Source organism: Rhinolophus sinicus, chromosome 14 (genome assembly GCF_057876585.1).
Source record: "Rhinolophus sinicus isolate RSI-liver-muscle chromosome 14, RSI-T2T, whole genome shotgun sequence".
NCBI lineage: Eukaryota > Metazoa > Chordata > Mammalia > Chiroptera > Rhinolophidae > Rhinolophus > Rhinolophus sinicus.
The window spans coordinates 95,209,789-95,227,908 of NC_142514.1; the positions used below are offsets into that span (position 1 = coordinate 95,209,789).

At 40.9% G+C, this 18,120-nt stretch overlaps 1 protein-coding gene and 1 long non-coding RNA gene across 5 annotated transcripts in view; both read left to right on the forward strand.

Moving 5' to 3' along the window:
• Positions 1–3,253, forward strand: part of LOC109436361 (uncharacterized) — a 46,425-nt gene extending 43,172 nt beyond the window's left edge. The window contains exons 3-4 of the long non-coding RNA XR_012497777.2: positions 113–165; positions 1,781–3,253. This is a non-coding gene — a long non-coding RNA (uncharacterized LOC109436361). The remainder of the gene's footprint in view (positions 1–112; positions 166–1,780) is intronic.
• Positions 3,254–5,143: 1,890 nt separating this feature from the next.
• Positions 5,144–18,120, forward strand: part of EXOC2 (exocyst complex component 2) — a 247,335-nt gene continuing 234,358 nt past the window's right edge. For all 4 annotated transcript variants that reach the window (XM_019714889.2, XM_074335319.1, XM_088791404.1 and 1 more), the window contains exon 1: positions 5,144–5,278. The gene's annotated coding sequence lies outside the window, so the exon portion shown is untranslated. The remainder of the gene's footprint in view (positions 5,279–18,120) is intronic.

Genomic DNA, 18,120 nt, shown 5'->3' on the forward strand with positions numbered 1-18,120 from the left:
TGGCCACGGTGAGTCATTTTCATGTTCTGACCAAATTCCCTCTCTCCAGGTTCCATCTCTCATATCTCTCTAACAGAGAGTGACTTTCTTCAATTTCTCTGTTCTCTTCCAGACCACCTACTGACACGACCCACCACCAGGGACATCCCGATATAAACACAAGTGGTAAACACAGCTGCATCATGGTGCTGGGTGGCAGTGATAGCCATATGGTCGGAGTAATTGTTGAAACACCATATTCCTATATAGACCCAACTTTATTTATAGTTTTTTTAAAAAATAAAATATGCAAATAGCAAGTAAGTAGAAAACCACAGAGCTCTCCTTCGCTGTAAAATCAATTGGAGACATTTGACTACACTCTGAGGACTTTGCATATACAGAGCTTTGAAGCTGACGTGGATGCTGAAGTCCACGTAAACGCATTTGCTACGATCACACAATAGCAAGTTTAAGGTAAAAACAACATGATACACAAGGCTTCCTTAACCAGTAGGCCGAATCCAAGAACTACTAAAACAGAGTTGTAATTGTTACAAACTTGGAGGATTTTAAGTTGTCCTTGTGATTGGGCTGTATTCGGTGAAACACCTCAGTCCTTCCTACATTGTCAAGATTTACATATCAGGTTTTGCTCACATTTTTGTGCCCTTAAGTGATCATTAGGCATATTTTGAAATACATAACTGGAAACACAGATCCCCCACAACTCTGCCACTATCATAATGTATTACTATCATTATTTTTTTAGTTTTGCATTCAACACTTACTTGTTGAGCATCTACCATGTATGAGACATGTGTGAACAATACAAAGTCCCTTTCCTCAAGGAGCGCATATCCTAGTGGGAGATAAAAAAAAAGTGAAGAAATAGATGATATATTTACAGGTTGTGGTTAGTGCTATTACTGGGTGGCTGGTGTATTGAATACCTGCTATATAAAGCTCTACAATGATGAATAAGACAGGAAGCTGCCAGCAAGGGACTTATAATCTGAGTTAACAGAAGACCAAACAATTATCAGTCTTTGGTAAAAAAGATTGCTAAGGTATGGCAAATTATAGTTGTTTTGAGGATTAGCGTCTATACAAATTATGGTCTATCACAAACTGATATGCCATGCACTATGAAACACTTAGGTGTTCATTTAATGTTAAAAAAAATCTAAAGAACAGGAAACTGTGCCTGTCATAGTATTTCTTAAGACTAAAACCAAAGGAATTTAATGCTTCAAATTTATTTTTTCTAAGTCAAACTAAATCTCATGCAGAATTGAAAACACAAAGCTATAATGTTATTTAATTGCCTCAGAAGCTACTGCTGCAATTTTATGTGTAATTATTTTATTTGCTGCTAGTTTCTGCATATACTGTGCCAACATTTGCTAGCTGGCTTTAGAATACAGACCAGAAGTTTAAGAAAAGAAAGAAAACACCACCAGTAATTTTCATATTTGCGAAAGATTCTCTTTCCTCTTTTGAGTGTTGTTGTTTCAGTAATACAGTAGTCTTCTCCTCCTCCTCCTCCTCCTCCTCCTCCTCCTCCTCCTCCTCCTCCTCCTCCTCCTCCTCCTTCTCCTTCTCCTTTTTTTATTAAGGAAAGATCTGTGAGTCCTCAAGTGCCATTCATACCAGCTTATGGCAGGATCACCTAACTTGAGAAATGGCCTGTCACTGAGACCTTAAGGGGAGACAAGAAAAGGGTTTAGTTTCACTGTGAAGCGGGGTGCTACTGCCAGGGATACAGAAAACTTAATTTCCTTTCAACCTCTGCTGCCAGGTCTCTGACTCATGTTTCCTGTGTGTTTTAAAATGGATGATACCGGGACAGTTGAGAAATTGCATGCTGGAGCAACACTTTGACACGTCTTCCAATATAAAGGAGAAAAAAAATAAAGTGATGCTAAGTCCCAGGACTCAAAGCGTCCGTATGAAGTATCAACTTCTTTTTCTTGGGCTGTATTTCTCTGACAGGTGTGCAAATTCAGTACATAAAAGATATTTGAGTAATAATAAGTATAGTTTGTTTTCAGTCTGTGATAATGACTATCTTGGCTGCATTCCTGCAGAAGCCATCCCTGAGACATGGTTTCAAGAACTAGTATTTAACTTGGGAGGTGATACCAGGAAACACCAGGAGGAGAGTGGGAAAGCCAGGTGGGGAAAGGAAAGGAAGCCAATAGAAAATGTGCTTTGAAGGCATTCCCGAAGATGCTGGAGCCGTGTCAAGGGCAGCTCTGGAATACAGTGAATAACACGCATCTGAACTACTCCAGGAGGGAGGCAGACTGGCTGGCTGAAGCCTACATGTGGTCCCATGAACTGCCCAGTGCTTCCAGCTTGTCCTGGGTCCAGGAAGAAAGCCCAGAGGCACAAGTGGGCAGGCTTCCCCAGAAAACAGACTTCAGAGAGCAGAGGGTACAGCAGAGAAATATGGGTTAGCTTTGATGGCCTCGGCTATTGTCCATCCCTTGCATGCCATGTTGTGTTCAGTCTATCCTGTCACTGACTCTTCACGCTGATGTCCAGCCATCCCCACATCAGGGATATTGACAAGCAGAGCTATGGGTCCTGCCACTGTAGGTTCTGAGGTCATGATGATTTCCATTATTTCCTCCCTGATCACCCATTCTAGATTCCCTCACCCTCAAATAGCACTTCTGCTGGCCTGGGCTGCTTGATGAAGTAGCCCACAGCTTTGTCCCTGCGTCCCTCATCCCAGACATGGGTCTAGGCCCTGGTTGCCATGCCCTTGTCAGGCCAGGGTTGCTGCATTGCCCATTAACTGCTATCACCAGGCATGAAAAAGATGTCCAGTGCGTGTCCTGAGTTCCAGAAATAATTTTCCCTGCCCCTATTTCCTCCTGATAATAAGGGTCAGTTTTTTGTTGCCTGAGGAACAGAAATAAAGAGAGGCCTTTAGATTTAGTGGAACTTTGTGTCCCCTGGCTCCTCCAGCAAAGCGTCCTCCCCTGCTGGAGGAGCCAGGACTCTATGAGGGACACAGCACCATACAATGGTGTTAGATTGAAAATATGTAGTACATACCATAGCACAGCATCCCAACCTGCAAAATGCCCTCCTCAAGCTGGAGCCTCAGCTGTGCCTTCAGAGGCCATTCTAATGTTCTATCAGGATGGCAGCTTCTGGGTGTGCGATGTGTGGCACAATCAGTGATCTTGTGGTGTTGTCCCCTTTGTCGTACTTTTCTCATTCTTTAGGGGTCCCTGATCCTAGGTGATATCCTGGGAAATTCCACGATGATAGATCAGACACTATGCGAGCAATTCAACAGTGATGCTTGCCAGGCCCTGCAGGTAGGGAAGATAAACCCAAACCCAGGATATGTATCTGGGTCTGAGAAAACCAACTTGCCACCAAATGGCTGCCTGGTCTCTTCGAGGGAAGAACAATGCACATTGGCCACTGCAGCTGAAGGGGGTGGTCGCACTGTCTAGATCACCTTGTTGACAGGAGTACGTGCAGCTCCATCCCTGCCACCATGGCTACTCCATTAATAGGCCCATTCTAAAACACTGAGGTGATCCAGGACAGAGGCTGGTCAAATCATCCTGGGTACAGGGGCCCCCTGCTGCGCATGCTCTCTGGTGGGCATTCATGTGACACATACAGATTGGCCAAACACAAAATTTCTGTGAGGTGCACATGTCAATTCTTGGGCTAAGGTGGCAAGGCCCCACCATGCTCTGCCTCTGCCCAGGGCTACGCTCCTCTCCATTCAGCTGTAACCAGCCATGCCAACAGGTCTCCTACCTTTGGGAACTTCTAGACTGGAAGCAGATGGCATACTCTGGGTCCCATATAGTCCAAATGGCAGGCCAGCTCTCCCAAGAACTTTGCCCCCATGCTCAGCTCCACTCCGATGGCAGCAAGCACAGCTCCCAGTATGCTTCAGGTCAGCCAGTACCAATCAGTCTCACAGATAGTTGGGTGAATCCCTTCCACGCCTTGAAGGAGTATCTGAGCCCAATTGTTTGGGGCTCTCTTTATAATGTGGAGTGACTTTAGGGTGACCATATATCATCCAAACAGGGACACTTTCGACAGTAAAAAGGGTACTCTTTATTATTAAGCCAGGATACCAGAAAAGACTCAGTTATCTCACTGGGGTCACCCTAGTTGACTGCCGCCTTTTCCAGTTTAAGTGGCCAGTTCCAGGACTAGAAAAACCCCTCTAAAAACCCCATCATGTGAGCTTAAACTCCATCGTCCTCAATTATGCCATTTCTTTGCATAGACTCTCAACTCCTTTGCTCCCTGCTCCTTATGCCTTGTAAAACTCCAACCTTGGTTACACTAACTTTCAGCTACCTACCTACACCAGAACAGCCCAAAACGGACAAGCATGATGACTGGCTCTATTTTAAATTTAGGACAGCATATCCCAAGAACGCCTTCAGGCCTGCCTGGAAATCTTACCGCATTTTCTTAGTAATATGCTTCACAATATTCAATACTAAGATTTCACTCTTTCTCCTCAAACCTCCGTTGTCCCTCATCCTTCCTATTCACGGATGACCCTGCTGCTTCTTTTGCTAAGAAAATATAAGCAACCAGAAGAGTATTTTCTCATGTTCGTCACCACCTTTTTCCATCCCCGCCATGGCCACGGTAATTTCTTGCAGACTGCTGCAGTCGCTGTGACATTTCTTTTCCTCTTGCCCTGGTATGGTTTACCCTCCACCCAGCGAGATCCTGGAAGGAAGTGACTGCCGTTGGGTGTATCCAGCGCACCCGCACAGCGCCTAGGCCGTAGAGGTGCTCACTGAATTTGTTGAATTTAAACAAAATCAACCCGCAGGGTTTCCAGGCTGTAGCCTGGCATTCTCCTCCGTAACTTGCATGGCCCTGTGGCTTTTGTGTGTAACCTAACCGGGCCTCGGGGGGAGTCATGGCGTCCTGAGCCAGCGCAGAGCCCACCACAAACGCCCCGTTGGTCCTCCTCCGCTTCCTGGAAGGTATCTGAGAGCATGGGTAAGAACAGCGCCGCGCACCCAGCGAGGCGCATCCTGCTCCCTCCCCGCCCTCCCCCCTTCCTCCCCCCCCCCTTCCTCCCCCCCCCCCCCCGCCACCCGCTCGCTCCCAGAGGGCGGCTCATCGAAAACTCGGCGCTCTACTGCTCGGCGGATCGACGCCGTCGGCGCTCCCGGCGGGCGGAAGTGGCGGGCCGCGGCGGTGGGGCTGCGACCCGAGAGCTGTTCGCGACAGCGGCCGGAGCCTTATCGGAGCGGGCCGAGGGGCGGCAGGCCGGCTGCAGGTATGTGGTCCTGGAGGTCCTGGCTGGGGGCTCGCCCTGGCAGGCGCGGACGGGCGGGTGGCGAGCCTCGCTCCTGGAGAGGCGGGTGGGGGTGGCGGCCCGCCGGCGCCTGTGGTCAGCCCCTTGCCCCGCTCTCCAGTCCCTGACCGTGACGGGGGGGGAGCCGCGCGCTCGCGGCCGCGGTCCGCGCCCCTCGCGGGGCCCGGGACTCCGGGACGTTGACCCTAGTTCGCCTCACCTGCTGCCTTGCGCGCCTGCGTCGTTGTCGCGGAGTTTGGTTTGAGAATTTATTCGCAGAGCGAATGTGAGGCACGTTTTGCTTAGGTTTGCATCAGTTTAGAGCAATACCGAGCAGCTCCTAGGTGTCCGTCACTGTTGTAAGCATTTAACATTTACTGACTGGTTCAATGCCATTAGCGGTAGGTGCTGTTGTAGTAAACCCATTTTCCAGAAGGGGGAACAAGCTCAGAGTGCTTAGGTAACTAGCCTGCACTATAGTTATTCAGTGCCTGCACCCCCAAACCACTGTGCTCTGTCCATTAAGCCTGGTGATGCTTAACTTGGTATCGCAAGATTTAGTAAATAGACACTTCTTTAACTCCAATAAACAGTTCTTGAAAGAGCTTGTCTTAAAATGGAAATAAGCTATTTTTAATTGCTAAAGGTTAATCATACTAATGAGTATGAAAATAACATTTTCATTGTTTTTATGAATCCGAGTAAACCTACAAGGAAAACTTTAAAAAATACTTAAAAAATCAGCCACACCTTAATTAAATCATTTGGGTGCACTATATTGAAATGCTAGTGCTGAGGTGAACGTGGTTCCTTGTCCTTATGAGTAAATACTACTTTATGTTAGCATAGTCTGGCCAGGCTCTGTGTAAATGACTAATGGCAAAGGGACTGAAATCCAAAAGCTTCCCAGGGATTATCTGTATGTTAAAAGTTGACTCAAAGGGTGGTAATAGAGGATCATATGTGTTTAGTACTTAAATGTTCTCTTCTATTTAAGTAGAAACTTACTAATTTTAAGCAGAGAAGCATGATCCTCCAGTGTAACTTGGAACAACTATTGGAAGTTTCAGAAAATAACTTTTTTCTTTGTCAAGCATTTAATTTCCTGTATTGAATATCATTTTGAACTATTAATATCACCTCTCAAAAAGATGATTATTAACCTGCTAAGTTAAATTTTCATTCCACAGATATTTGAGAACCTGTTATATATGAATCTTATGGAAAATGAAATTGGTACTCAAAAAATGTTGCAAAGGCAGCCTTCTAATAAAGGACCGTGGACAATTTCTAGTGTCATCCAGTAGCAGAATTAGGCCATATAGGAAATGCTAGTTACACAGTTAATCTCTCAGTTACTTGTGCTTTTTCACCCTTTCACCAGCTTACTTCTCATCTATCTGGGATTCCTGGTACAGCTTCTAGCACATAGAGGAGCTTAAATGTTTATTGAATGGATGCGTTATAGGCCAGTGTTGAGTAGAGAGGGTTCTGCAATTGACTGGAAAGGAAAATAACATTGATCACTGCTAAGCAGTATGCTAGAAGTGTTGCTTGTTCTCAGACCCTGAGAAATGTGCCCATGGATCCCCTGTAGTGTCTGGTGAAATCCAGTGTTAGTAGTGTTCAGTTATAATCACGTGATTCAGTGTATGTTGATGTTAGTTTAAAAGAATTACTGATAAAAACACATAAAATTAAAGTAAAGTAGAGAACGGATGAATCTTGAACCTGTGGACATACTCATGTTGCATCCTTGGACCTCAGTTTGAAAATTAGTCAAAACAACCATTTACTAGTCCATGCGCTACCACCCACCTACTTTGTAGCCTGGGCTGAGTTACTTAGCCTCTTGGGCTTCAGTTTTCTTTTCCCTGTAGTCAGAGAATACACAAAACTAGATTATTTCTAAAAGTTCTTCCTGCTTTGGAAATTTCCAACTCAGTGAATCCTATAACCACATAGCACTTGTCTTATCCTTGTCTTCGGGGCTATAACTATGACTGGTATTTACATGTCTGTCAAAAGACTAAACTCTTGCTGGACAGGGTTTACTCTTGGTCATTTTTGTATCTCCCAATTTTAGCATATAGCCTGACACTCACATTAGAAATAAAATAATGTTAGCCTACATTCAGAAGGGGCATTTTTGCCCTCTCAAAGAATGGCTAAGAACTAAACTATAGTATTAAGTTTAAGTACAGCAGGAATTCAGAGAAGGGAAGCATGTATTGGGGTGGAGTAATTGGGAGGCTTCATTGAAGTCAGCCTGTGATGCTGCCCTTCAGAGGGAAGGCAGGTGAACATCTGGGCAGCACACCAGGAACAAAGGCTCACTGGCTGGTAAATGAGAGCATTTTGGATTATGGGGTGCCTTGAAGGTCAGGCACAGGAATTTGAAACCCATTTAGTCGTCCCCCCCCCCCCCTTTTTTTTCCTGGAAAAATTGTATTAGGTTTGCTAAAAATCTTAATGAACATTCTTTAGCTTTTTGCTGGGGTGGGCCATACAGTTTGCTTTATTTATGGTTTTGGTTTCAGTAATTCCTCTACTTACTATTTCCCACTTACAGTAACTCTTGGTGCTAAGAATGGAAAGAATAGTGGACATCAGGACTTAGGAAAACTGGGTTTTAGTTCATCAGAAAGAAAACTGTCCCAAGGTAGAGCCAAGCAGGCCCCTGGAATCTTACCTGGCACTGAGTTAGCTTTGGTCATCACTATGCAGCCCTGCATGCTTCTGCCTCTGCTGCTTGCCAGCTTTGCTGTGTTGGCAGGTTTGGCCCTTAGTTTCATCTGTAAGCTTTGATGAATTTTTTTAAGGCCTTTTCCACTTACAAAGTTCTGTGATTTTGGAAGGTATATGATTTTAACTTTTATTATGTTACAGATTTACTGAAAGGCACAACAAGACAAAAAAGCCAGGAATATTTGGTTTTAGTTTAATTTTAATGAAAGCCCCATGTGATTGACATGATGTGTATCTGGATAAATTGGGGTCTCAGCAGGAATCAGAATTCATGCCAGGTGGTTCAAATAAAGAGATTTTAATAAAGGGACTACTTGCAGAGGTGTGGGCAGCATGAGGGAGCAAACAAGGGATAGTGAGCCCAAAGAGAAACTAACAACTGGAAGGGACAAAAGGAGAAGGTAGAGCCTGCTGAGAGCTGTAGGCCCAGACTGCACTATGGCCATTGCCTATGGCCCTTGGGTACTTGGTGGTGGGGGAGCAGGACTGACATGCCCCAATCTGAAACTGGTCCCCTTCTGAAACCCAAAACTCAAACCTACCACTCTGTGCTTACAGTCTTTCATCTTTCTTTTTTTTTTTTTTTTAATTTTACTTTATTAAATTTATTGGGGTGACAATTGTTAGTAAGATTACATAGATTTCAGGTGTACAATTCTGTATTACATCATCTATAAATCCCATTGTGTGTTCATCACCCAGAGTCAGTTCTCCTTCCATCACCATATATTTGATCCCCCTTACCCTCATCTCCCACCCCCCACCCCCCACCCCCCTTACCCTCTGGCAACCACTAAACTATTATCTGTGTCTATGAGTATCTGTTTCTCATTTGTTTGTCTTGTTCTTTTGTTGTTTTTGGTTTATATACCACATATCAGTGAAATCACATGGTTCTCCGCTTTTTCTGTCTGACTTATTTCGCTCATTATTACTCTCTCAAGATCCATCCATGTTGTCACAAATGTTCCTATATCATCTTTTCTTACCGCCGAATAGTATTCCATTGTGTATATATACCACAACTTCTTTATCCATTCATCGATCGAAGGACATTTTGGTTGTTTCCATGTCTTGGCCACCGTAAACAAAGCTGCAATGAACATTGGAGCACACGTGTCTTTATCTCTAAATGTTTTCAGATTTTTTGGGTGGATACCCAGGAGAGGGATTGCTGGGTCATATGACAATTCTATTCGTAATTTTTTGAGGTACCTCCACACTGCCTTCCATAACGGCTGCACCAGTTTGCATTCCCACCAACAGTGTATGAGGGTTCCTTTTTCTCCACAGCCTCTTCAACATTTGTTACTATTTGTCTTGTTGATGATAGCCATTCTGACTGGGGTGAGGTGATATCTCATTGTGGTTTTTATTTGCATTTGTCTGATGATTAGTGATGTTGAGCATTTTTTCATATGTCTATTTGCCATTTGTATGTCCTCTTTGGAGAAATGTCTCTTCAAGTCCTCTGCCCATTTTTCAATTGGGTTGTTTGTTTTTTTGTTGTTGAGTTGCATGAGTTCCTTGTATATTCTGGATACTAGCCCCTTATTGGAGGCACTGTTTGCAAAAATCTTCTCCCATTCAGTTGGTGGCCTCTTTATTTTGTCAATGGTTTCTTTTGCTGTGCAGAAGCTTTTAAGTTTCATATAGTCCCTTTCGTTTATTTTAGCTTTTACTTCCATTGCCTTTGGAGTCAAGTTCATAAAATGCTCTTTGAACCCAAGGTCCATAAGTTTAGTACCTATGTTTTCTTCTATGCAGTTTATTGTGTCAGGTCTTATGCTTAAGTCTTTGATCCATTTTGAATTAACTTTGGTACATGGTGACAAATAGCAGTCCAGTCTCATTCTTTTGCACGTGGCTATCCAATTCTCCCAGCACCATTTATTGAAGAGGCTGTCTTTGCTCCATTGTATGTTTTTAGCTTCTTTGTCAAAAATTATCTGTCCATATTTATGTGGTTTTATTTCTGGGTTCTCAATTCTATTCCATTGGTCTATGTGTCTGTTTTCCTGCCAATACCATGCTGTTTTGATTATTGAAGCCCTGTAGTACAAACTAAAGTCAGGAAGTGTGATACCTCCATTATAGTTCTTTTTTCTTAAGATTGCTTTGGCTATTCGGGGTCTTTTGTGGTTCCAAACAAATCTGATGATTTTTTGTTCTATTTCTTTAAAATATGTCATTGGGATTTTGATGTGGATTGCATTGAATCTGTATATTGCTTTGGGTAATATGGCCATTTTAACTATGTTGATTCTTCCAATCCATGACACGGAATGTCTTTCCATTTCTTTGTGTCTTCTTCAATTTCTTTCAAGAATGTCTTATAGTTTTCAGCATATAGGTCCTTCACATCCTTTGTTAAGTTTATTCCTAGGTATTTTATTCTTTTTGCTGCAATTGCAAAAGGAATTGATTTTTGTATTTCTTTTTCTGAGATTTCATTGTTAGTGTATAGGAAAGCAATGGACTTTTGTGCGTTGATTTTGTAGCCAGCAACTTTACTGTATTCGTTGATTGTTTCTAATAGCTTTTTGGTGGAGTCTTTAGGGTTTTCTATATATAGCATCATGTCATCTGCAAAGAGTGATAATTTAACTTCTTCATTCCCAATTTGGATGCCTTTTATTTCTTTCTCTTGCCTGATTGCTCTGGCAAGGACTTCCAACACTATGTTGAAAAGCAGAGGTGATAGGGGACAGCCCTGTCGTGTTCCTGAACGTAGAGCAAAGGGCTTCAGTTTTTCTCCATTAATTATGAGATTAGCAGAGGGCTTGTCATATATGGCCTTTATTATGTTAAGGTATTTTCCTTCTATACCCATTTTATTAAGTGTTTTAATCATAAATGGATGTTGTATCTTGTCAAATGCTTTTTCTGCATCAATTGATATAATCATACGATTTTTGTCCTTTGTTTTGTTTATGTGATGTATCACATTGATGGATTTGCGTATGTTGAACCATCCTTGTGCCCCGGGGATGAACCCCACTTGGTCGTGATGAATAATCTTTTTAATGCATTGTTGTATTCGATTTGCTAGAATTTTATTTAGGATTTTTGCATCGGTATTCATCAGAGATATTGGTCTGTAGTTTTCTTTTTTTGTGCTGTCCTTACCAGGTTTTGGTATCAGGGTAATGTTGGCCTCATAAAATGAGTTAGGGAGTACTGTCTCTTCTTCAATTTTTTGGAAGAGTTTGTGCAGGATTGGTATTAGATCCTCTTTGAATGTTTGGTAGAATTCACTAGTGAAGCCATCTGGTCCCGGACTTTTGCTTTTGGGAAGGTTTTGGATGACTGATTCAATTTCGTTACTGGTGATCGGTCTGTTTAGATTTTCCAGTTTTTCATGGTTCAGCCTTGGAAGGCTATATGTTTCTAAGAACTTGTCCATTTCTTCTAGGTTGTTGAATTTGGTGGCATATAGTCCTTCATAGTATTCTTGGATGATCCTTTGTATTTCTGTGGTGTCCGTGATAACTTCCCCTTTTACGTTTCTGATTTTGTTAATCAGTGTCTTCTCTCTTTTTATCTTAGTAGGTCTAGCCAAGGGTTTGTCAATTTTGTTAATCTTTTCAAAGAACCAGCTCTTTGTCACATTAATTTTTTCTATTGTCTTTTTGTTCTCTATTTCATTTAGTTCTGCTCTAATTTTTGTTATTTCCTTTCTTCTGCTGACCTTGGGTTTTACTTATTCTTCTTTTTCTAGTTCTTTAAGGTGTAACATGAGGTTATTTATTTGGGAGTTTTCTTGTTTCTTGAGATAGGCCTGTAATGAGATAAATTTCCCTCTTAAAACTGCTTTCGCTGCATCCCAAAAATTTTGGTAGGATGTATTTTCATTGTCATTTGTTTCTATGTATCTTTTGATCTCTCCTCTAATTTCTTCTTTGACCCAGTCCTTGTTTAAAAGTATGTTGTTTAATCTCCATGTATTTGTGTTTTTCCCCGCTTTCTTTTTACAGTTGATATCCAATTTCAAAGCCTTGTGATCAGAGAATATGCATGGTATGATTTCAATCTTCCTAAATTTGTTGAGACTGATTTTATGTCCCAGTATATGGTCTATCCTTGAGAATGTTCCGTGTACACTAGAAAAGAATGTGTAGTCTGATGTTTTAGGATGAAGTGCTCTATAAATGTCAATTATGTCCATTTCATCTAATGTGTCATTTAGGGCTACTATTTCTTTCTTTTTTTTTTTTAAATTAAATTTATTGGGGTGACAATTGTTAGTAAAATTACATAGATTTCAGGTGTACAATTCTGTATTACATCATCTATAAATCCCATTGTGTGTTCATCACCCAGAGTCACTTCTTCCATCACCATATATTCGATCCCCCTTACCCTCACCTCCACCCCCACCCCCCTTACCCTCTGGCAACCACTAAACTATTGTCCGTGTCTATGAGTTTCTGTTTCTCATTTGTTTGTCTTGTTCTTTTGTTGTTTTTGGTTTATATACCACATATCAGTGAAATCACATGGTTCTCTGCTTTTTCTGTCTGACTTGTTTCGCTCAGCATTACTCTCTCAAGATCCATCCATGTTGTCACAAATGTTCCTATATCATCTTTTCTCACTGCCGAATAGTATTCCATTGTGTATATGTACCACAACTTCTTTATCCATTCATCTATCGAAGGACATTTTGGTTGTTTCCATGTCTTGGCCACCGTAAACAAAGCTGCAATGAACATTGGCGCACACGTGTCTTTATCTCTAAATGTTTTCAGATTTTTTGGGTAGATACCCAGGAGAGGGATTGCTGGGTCATACGGCAATTCTATTCGTAATTCTTTGAGGAACCTCCACACTGCCTTCCATAACGGCTGCACCAGTCTGCATTCCCACCAACAGTGTATGAGGGTTCCTTTTTCTCCACAGCCTCTCCAACATTTGTTTCTATTTGTCTTGTTGATGATAGCCATTCTGACTGGGGTGAGGTGATATCTCGTTGTGGTTTTGATTTGCATTTCTCTGATGATTAGTGATGTTGAGCATTTTTTCATATGTTTATTTGCCATTTGTATGTCCTCTTTGGAGAAATGTCTCTTCAAGTCCTCTGCCCATTTTTCAATTGGGTTGTTTGTTTTTTTGTTGTTGAGTTGCATGAGTTCCTTGTATATTCTGGATACTAGCCCCTTATCGGAGGCACTGTTTGCAAAAATCTTCTCCCATTCAGTTGGTGGCCTCTTTATTTTGTCAATGGTTTCTTTCGCTGTGCAGAAGCTTTTAAGTTTCATATAGTCCCATTCGTTTATTTCAGCTTTTACTTCCATTGCCTTTGGAGTCTAGTTCATAAAATGCTCTTTGAACCCAAGGTCCATAAGTTTAGTACCTATGTTTTCTTCTATGCAGTTTATTGTGTCAGGTCTTATGCTTAAGTCTTTGATCCATTTTGAATTAACTTTGGTACATGGTGACAAATAGCAGTCCAGTTTCATTCTTTTGCACGTGGCTATCCAATTCTCCCAGCACCATTTATTGAAGAGGCTGTCTTTGCTCCATTGTATGTTTTTAGCTTCTTTGTCAAAAAGTATCTGCCCATATTTATGTGGTTTTATTTCTGGGTTCTCAATTCTATTCCATTGGTCTATGTGTCTGTTTTTCTGCCAATACCATGCTGTTTTGATTATTGTGGCCCTGTAGTACAGGCCAAAGTCAGGAAGTGTGATACCTCCATTATAGTTCTTTTTTCTTAAGATTGCTTTGGCTATTCGGGGTCTTTTGTGGTTCCAAACAAATCTGATGATTTTTTGTTCTATTTCTTTAAAATATACCTTTGGGATTTTGATGGGGATTGCATTGAATCTGTATATTGCTTTGGGTAATATGGCCATTTTAACTATGTTGATTCTTCCAATCCATAAGCACGGAATGTCTTTCCATTTCTTTGTGTCTTCTTCAATTTCTTTCAAAAATGTCTTATAGTTTTCAGCATATAAGTCTTTCACATCCTTGGTTAAGTTTATTCCTTGGTATTTTATTCTTTTTGCTGCAATTGCAAAAGGAATTGTTTTTTGTATTTCTTTTTCTGAGATTTCATTGTTAGTGTATAGGAAGGCAATGGACTTTTGTGCGTTGATTTTGTAGCCAGCAACTTTACTGTATTCGTTGATTGTTTCTAATAGCTTTTTGGTGGAGTCTTTAGGGTTTTCTATATATAGCATCATGTCATCTGCAAAGAGTGATAATTTAACTTCTTCATTCCCAATTTGGATGCCTTTTATTTCTTTCTCTTGCCTGATTGCTCTGGCAAGGACTTCCAACACTATGTTGAAAAGCAGAGGTGATAGGGGACAGCCCTGTCGTGTTCCTGAACGTAGAGCAAAGGGCTTCAGTTTTTCTCCATTAATTATGAGATTAGCAGAGGGCTTGTCATATATGGCCTTTATTATGTTAAGGTATTTTCCTTCTATACCCATTTTATTAAGTGTTTTAATCATAAATGGATGTTGTATCTTGTCAAATGCTTTTTCTGCATCAATTGATATAATCATATGATTTTTGTCCTTTATTTTGTTTATGTGATGTATCACATTGATGGATTTTCGTATGTTGAACCATCCTTGTGCCGCGGGGATGAACCCCACTTGGTCGTGATGAATAATCTTTTAATCCATTGTTGTATTCGATTTGCTAGAATTTTATTTAGGATTTTTGCATCGGTATTCATTAGAGATATTGGTCTGTAGTTTTCTTTTTTTGTGCTGTCCTTACCAGGTTTTGGTATCAGGGTAATGTTGGCCTCATAAAATGAGTTAGGGAGTACTGTCTCTTCTTCAATTTTTTGGAAGAGTTTGTGCAGGATTGGTATTAGATCCTCTTTGAAGGTTTGGTAGAATTCACTAGTGAAGCCATCTGGTCCCGGACTTTTGCTTTTGGGAAGGTTTTAGATGACTGATTCAATTTCGTTACTGGTGATCGGTCTGTTTAGATTTTCCAGTTCTTCATGGTTCAGCCTTGGAAGGCTATATGTTTCTAAGAACTTGTCCGTTTCTTCTAGGTTGTTGAATTTGGTGGCATATAGTCCTTCATAGTATTCTTGGATGATCCTTTGTATTTCTGTGGTGTCCGTGATAACTTCCCCTTTTACGTTTCTGATTTTGTTAATCAGTGTCTTCTCTCTTTTTATCTTAGTAAGTCTAGCCAAGGGTTTGTCAATTTTGTTAATCTTTTCAAAGAACCAGCTCTTTGTCACATTAATTTTTTCTATTGTCTTTTTGTTCTCTATTTCATTTAGTTCTGCTCTAATTTTTATTATTTCCTTTCTTCTGCTGACCTTGGGTTTTACTTATTCTTCTTTTTCTAGTTCTTTAAGGTGTAACATGAGGTTATTTATTTGAGAGTTTTCTTGTTTCTTGAGATAGGCCTGTAATGAGATAAATTTCCCTCTTAAAACTGCTTTCGCTGCATCCCAAAAATTTTGGTAGGATGTATTTTCATTGTCATTTGTTTCTATGTATCTTTTGATCTCTTCTCTAATTTCTTCTTTGACCCAGTCCTTCTTTAAAAGTATGTTGTTTAATCTCCATGTATTTGTGTTTTTTCCCGCTTTCTTTTTACAGTTGATATCCAATTTCAAAGCCTTGTGATCAGAGAATATGCATGGTATGATTTCAATCTTCTTAAATTTGTTGAGACTGATTTTATGTCCCAATATATGGTCTATCCTTTAGAATGTTCCGTGTACACTAGAAAAGAATGTATAGTCTGATATTGTAGGATGAAGTGCTCTATAAATGTCAATTATGTCCATTTCATCTAATGTGTCATTTAGGGCTACTATTTCGTTATTTATTTTCTGTTTGGATGATCTATCCATAGCTGTCAATGATGTATTTAAGTCCCCTAGTATAATTGTGTTTTGGTCAGTTTCTCCCTTTAGTTCTGTTAGTAGTTGCTTGGTGCTCCCTGATTGGGGGCATAAATATTGATGACTGTTATGTCTTCTTGTTGTACACTCCCCTTCACCATTATGAAATGTCTATCTTTGTCTCTTGTTATCTTTTTCACCCTGAAGTCTGTTTCATCTGATATCATTATGGCTACACCTGATTTTCTCTGGGCAACATTTGCTTGGAGTGTCAATTTCCACCCTTTCACTTTGAGTGTATGCTTTTCCTTGTAGCTGAGATGTGTCTCTTGGAGACAGCATATGGTTGGGTTTAGTTTTTTGATCCAATCTGCTACTCTGTGCCTTTTTATTGGTGAGTTCAGTCCATTTACATTTAGGGTGATTATTGATATGTGAGGATTTCCTATCATTTATCTTTAGTTTTCTGGTAAGGCTGTGTCTCCATTGTTTCTTTGCCTTTTTGTTGTTGTCTATTATTTCTGTGTGGTGGTATTCTATGATGTTTCCCTCTGTTTCTTCTTTTATTTCAGTATATATTTCAATTCTGGATTTATTTTGAGTGGTTACCCTTAAGTTTATGTAAAAGAAAGTTTGATATTTAGAGTATTCCATTTTCTTCAGCACGTTTACTTTCTCCATTCCCATATTCCGGTTCAGGCCTTAACTCTCCCCCTTTTTGAGTTTTGGTTTCCACAAATTGTCCCTGTTGATGGTGGTCGAATAGCCTCCTTTAGTATTTCTTGTAGTGCAGGTCGTGTATTAGAAAATTCCCTCAGCTTCTGTATGTCTGGAAAGGTCTTTATTCCTCCTTCATATCTAAAGGATATCTTTGCTGGATATATTATTCTTGGCTCATGATTTCTCTCTTTCAATAGTTTGAATATTTGGTTCCACTCCCTCCTGGCTTGTAGAGTTTCTGCTGAAAAATCTGATGATAATCTAATGGGCTTTCCTTTGTAAGTTACCGTCTTCTTTTCCCTGGCTGCCTTGAGGATTCTTTCTTTGTCGTTGATTTTAGACAGCTTTAATACAATGTGCCTTGGAGAATGCCTGTTGGGGTTGAGGTAACTAGGTGTTCTATTTGCTTCTTGGATTCGAGGGTCCAGTTCTGTCCACAAATTTGGGAAGTTCTCATCGACAATTTGAATATATTCTCTGTTCCCTTCTGTCTTCTCGTTCTGGTATGCCCATTATTCTTATATTGCTCTTTCTGATGGAGTCAGAAAGTTCTTGTAGAGTTCTTTCATTTCTTTGAAGTCTCAAGTCTCTTTCTTCTTCTATCTGTGTCATTTCCAGGTTTCTATCTTCGATGTCACTGATTCTTTCCTCCATCTGGTCAACTCGACTACCTAAGCTGCTTATTTCATTCTTAATTTCTTCTATTGAGTTCTTAGTCTCCAGAAATTCTCTTTGGTTCTTTTTAAAAATTTCAATCTCTTTCGTAAAATGCTCATGCTCTTCTTTGATTGAGTTTCTGAGTTCATTTAACTGCCTATCTGTGTTTTCTTGTATCTCGTTGAGTTTTTTCAGAACTGCAATCTTGAATTCTCTGTCACTTAAGTCACATATTTCTGTATCTTTAAGTGCCTTCTCTGGAGATTTTTCACTTTCTTTCTGAGCTATCTTGTTGCCTTGGTTATTCATGGCGATTACTGGTTTACTATTTCTCTTCCTAGACATCTACAGGAGTGACTTCTGCAACAGGTTGATAGGAAGAGGTCTTTCTTTTGTTTTCCAGTACTTGTTGGTAGAATATCTTATTATTTCTCCAACTGCAATTTATTTTTCTTCTCCCATACGGTAGTGCTGTTTTCTCTGCACTATTCCTGCTTCTTACACAATGGGGGGATTCCCTGGGAGACGAGCTTCTCCTCTGTTAATAGTTCGTCTTGGTCACAGGGCGCAGTGTCCCGGTGGGTATGCGGAGAGCTTTTGATGTTCCAAAGCTCTTCCAGCTGCTGATTGAGAGCCCGTACGTTTCAGCAGTTCTTTTTACTCCTGCAGGGATCCGCCCAGATTGGTGGGGCCAGGGGCGGGGTAAGTTGTGAGAGGTGGCCCAGAGCAATGGCGGCAACCACCACCACAGCCGGTCCTGCTTCCACAGCTCCCTCCCCTTTGCCGGAACTAGTTGGGCTGTGAATTTGTGTCTGAGGCCCACAGTTCTCAAAACAGCAAATTTTCTGTTGTTTTGATCTGACAC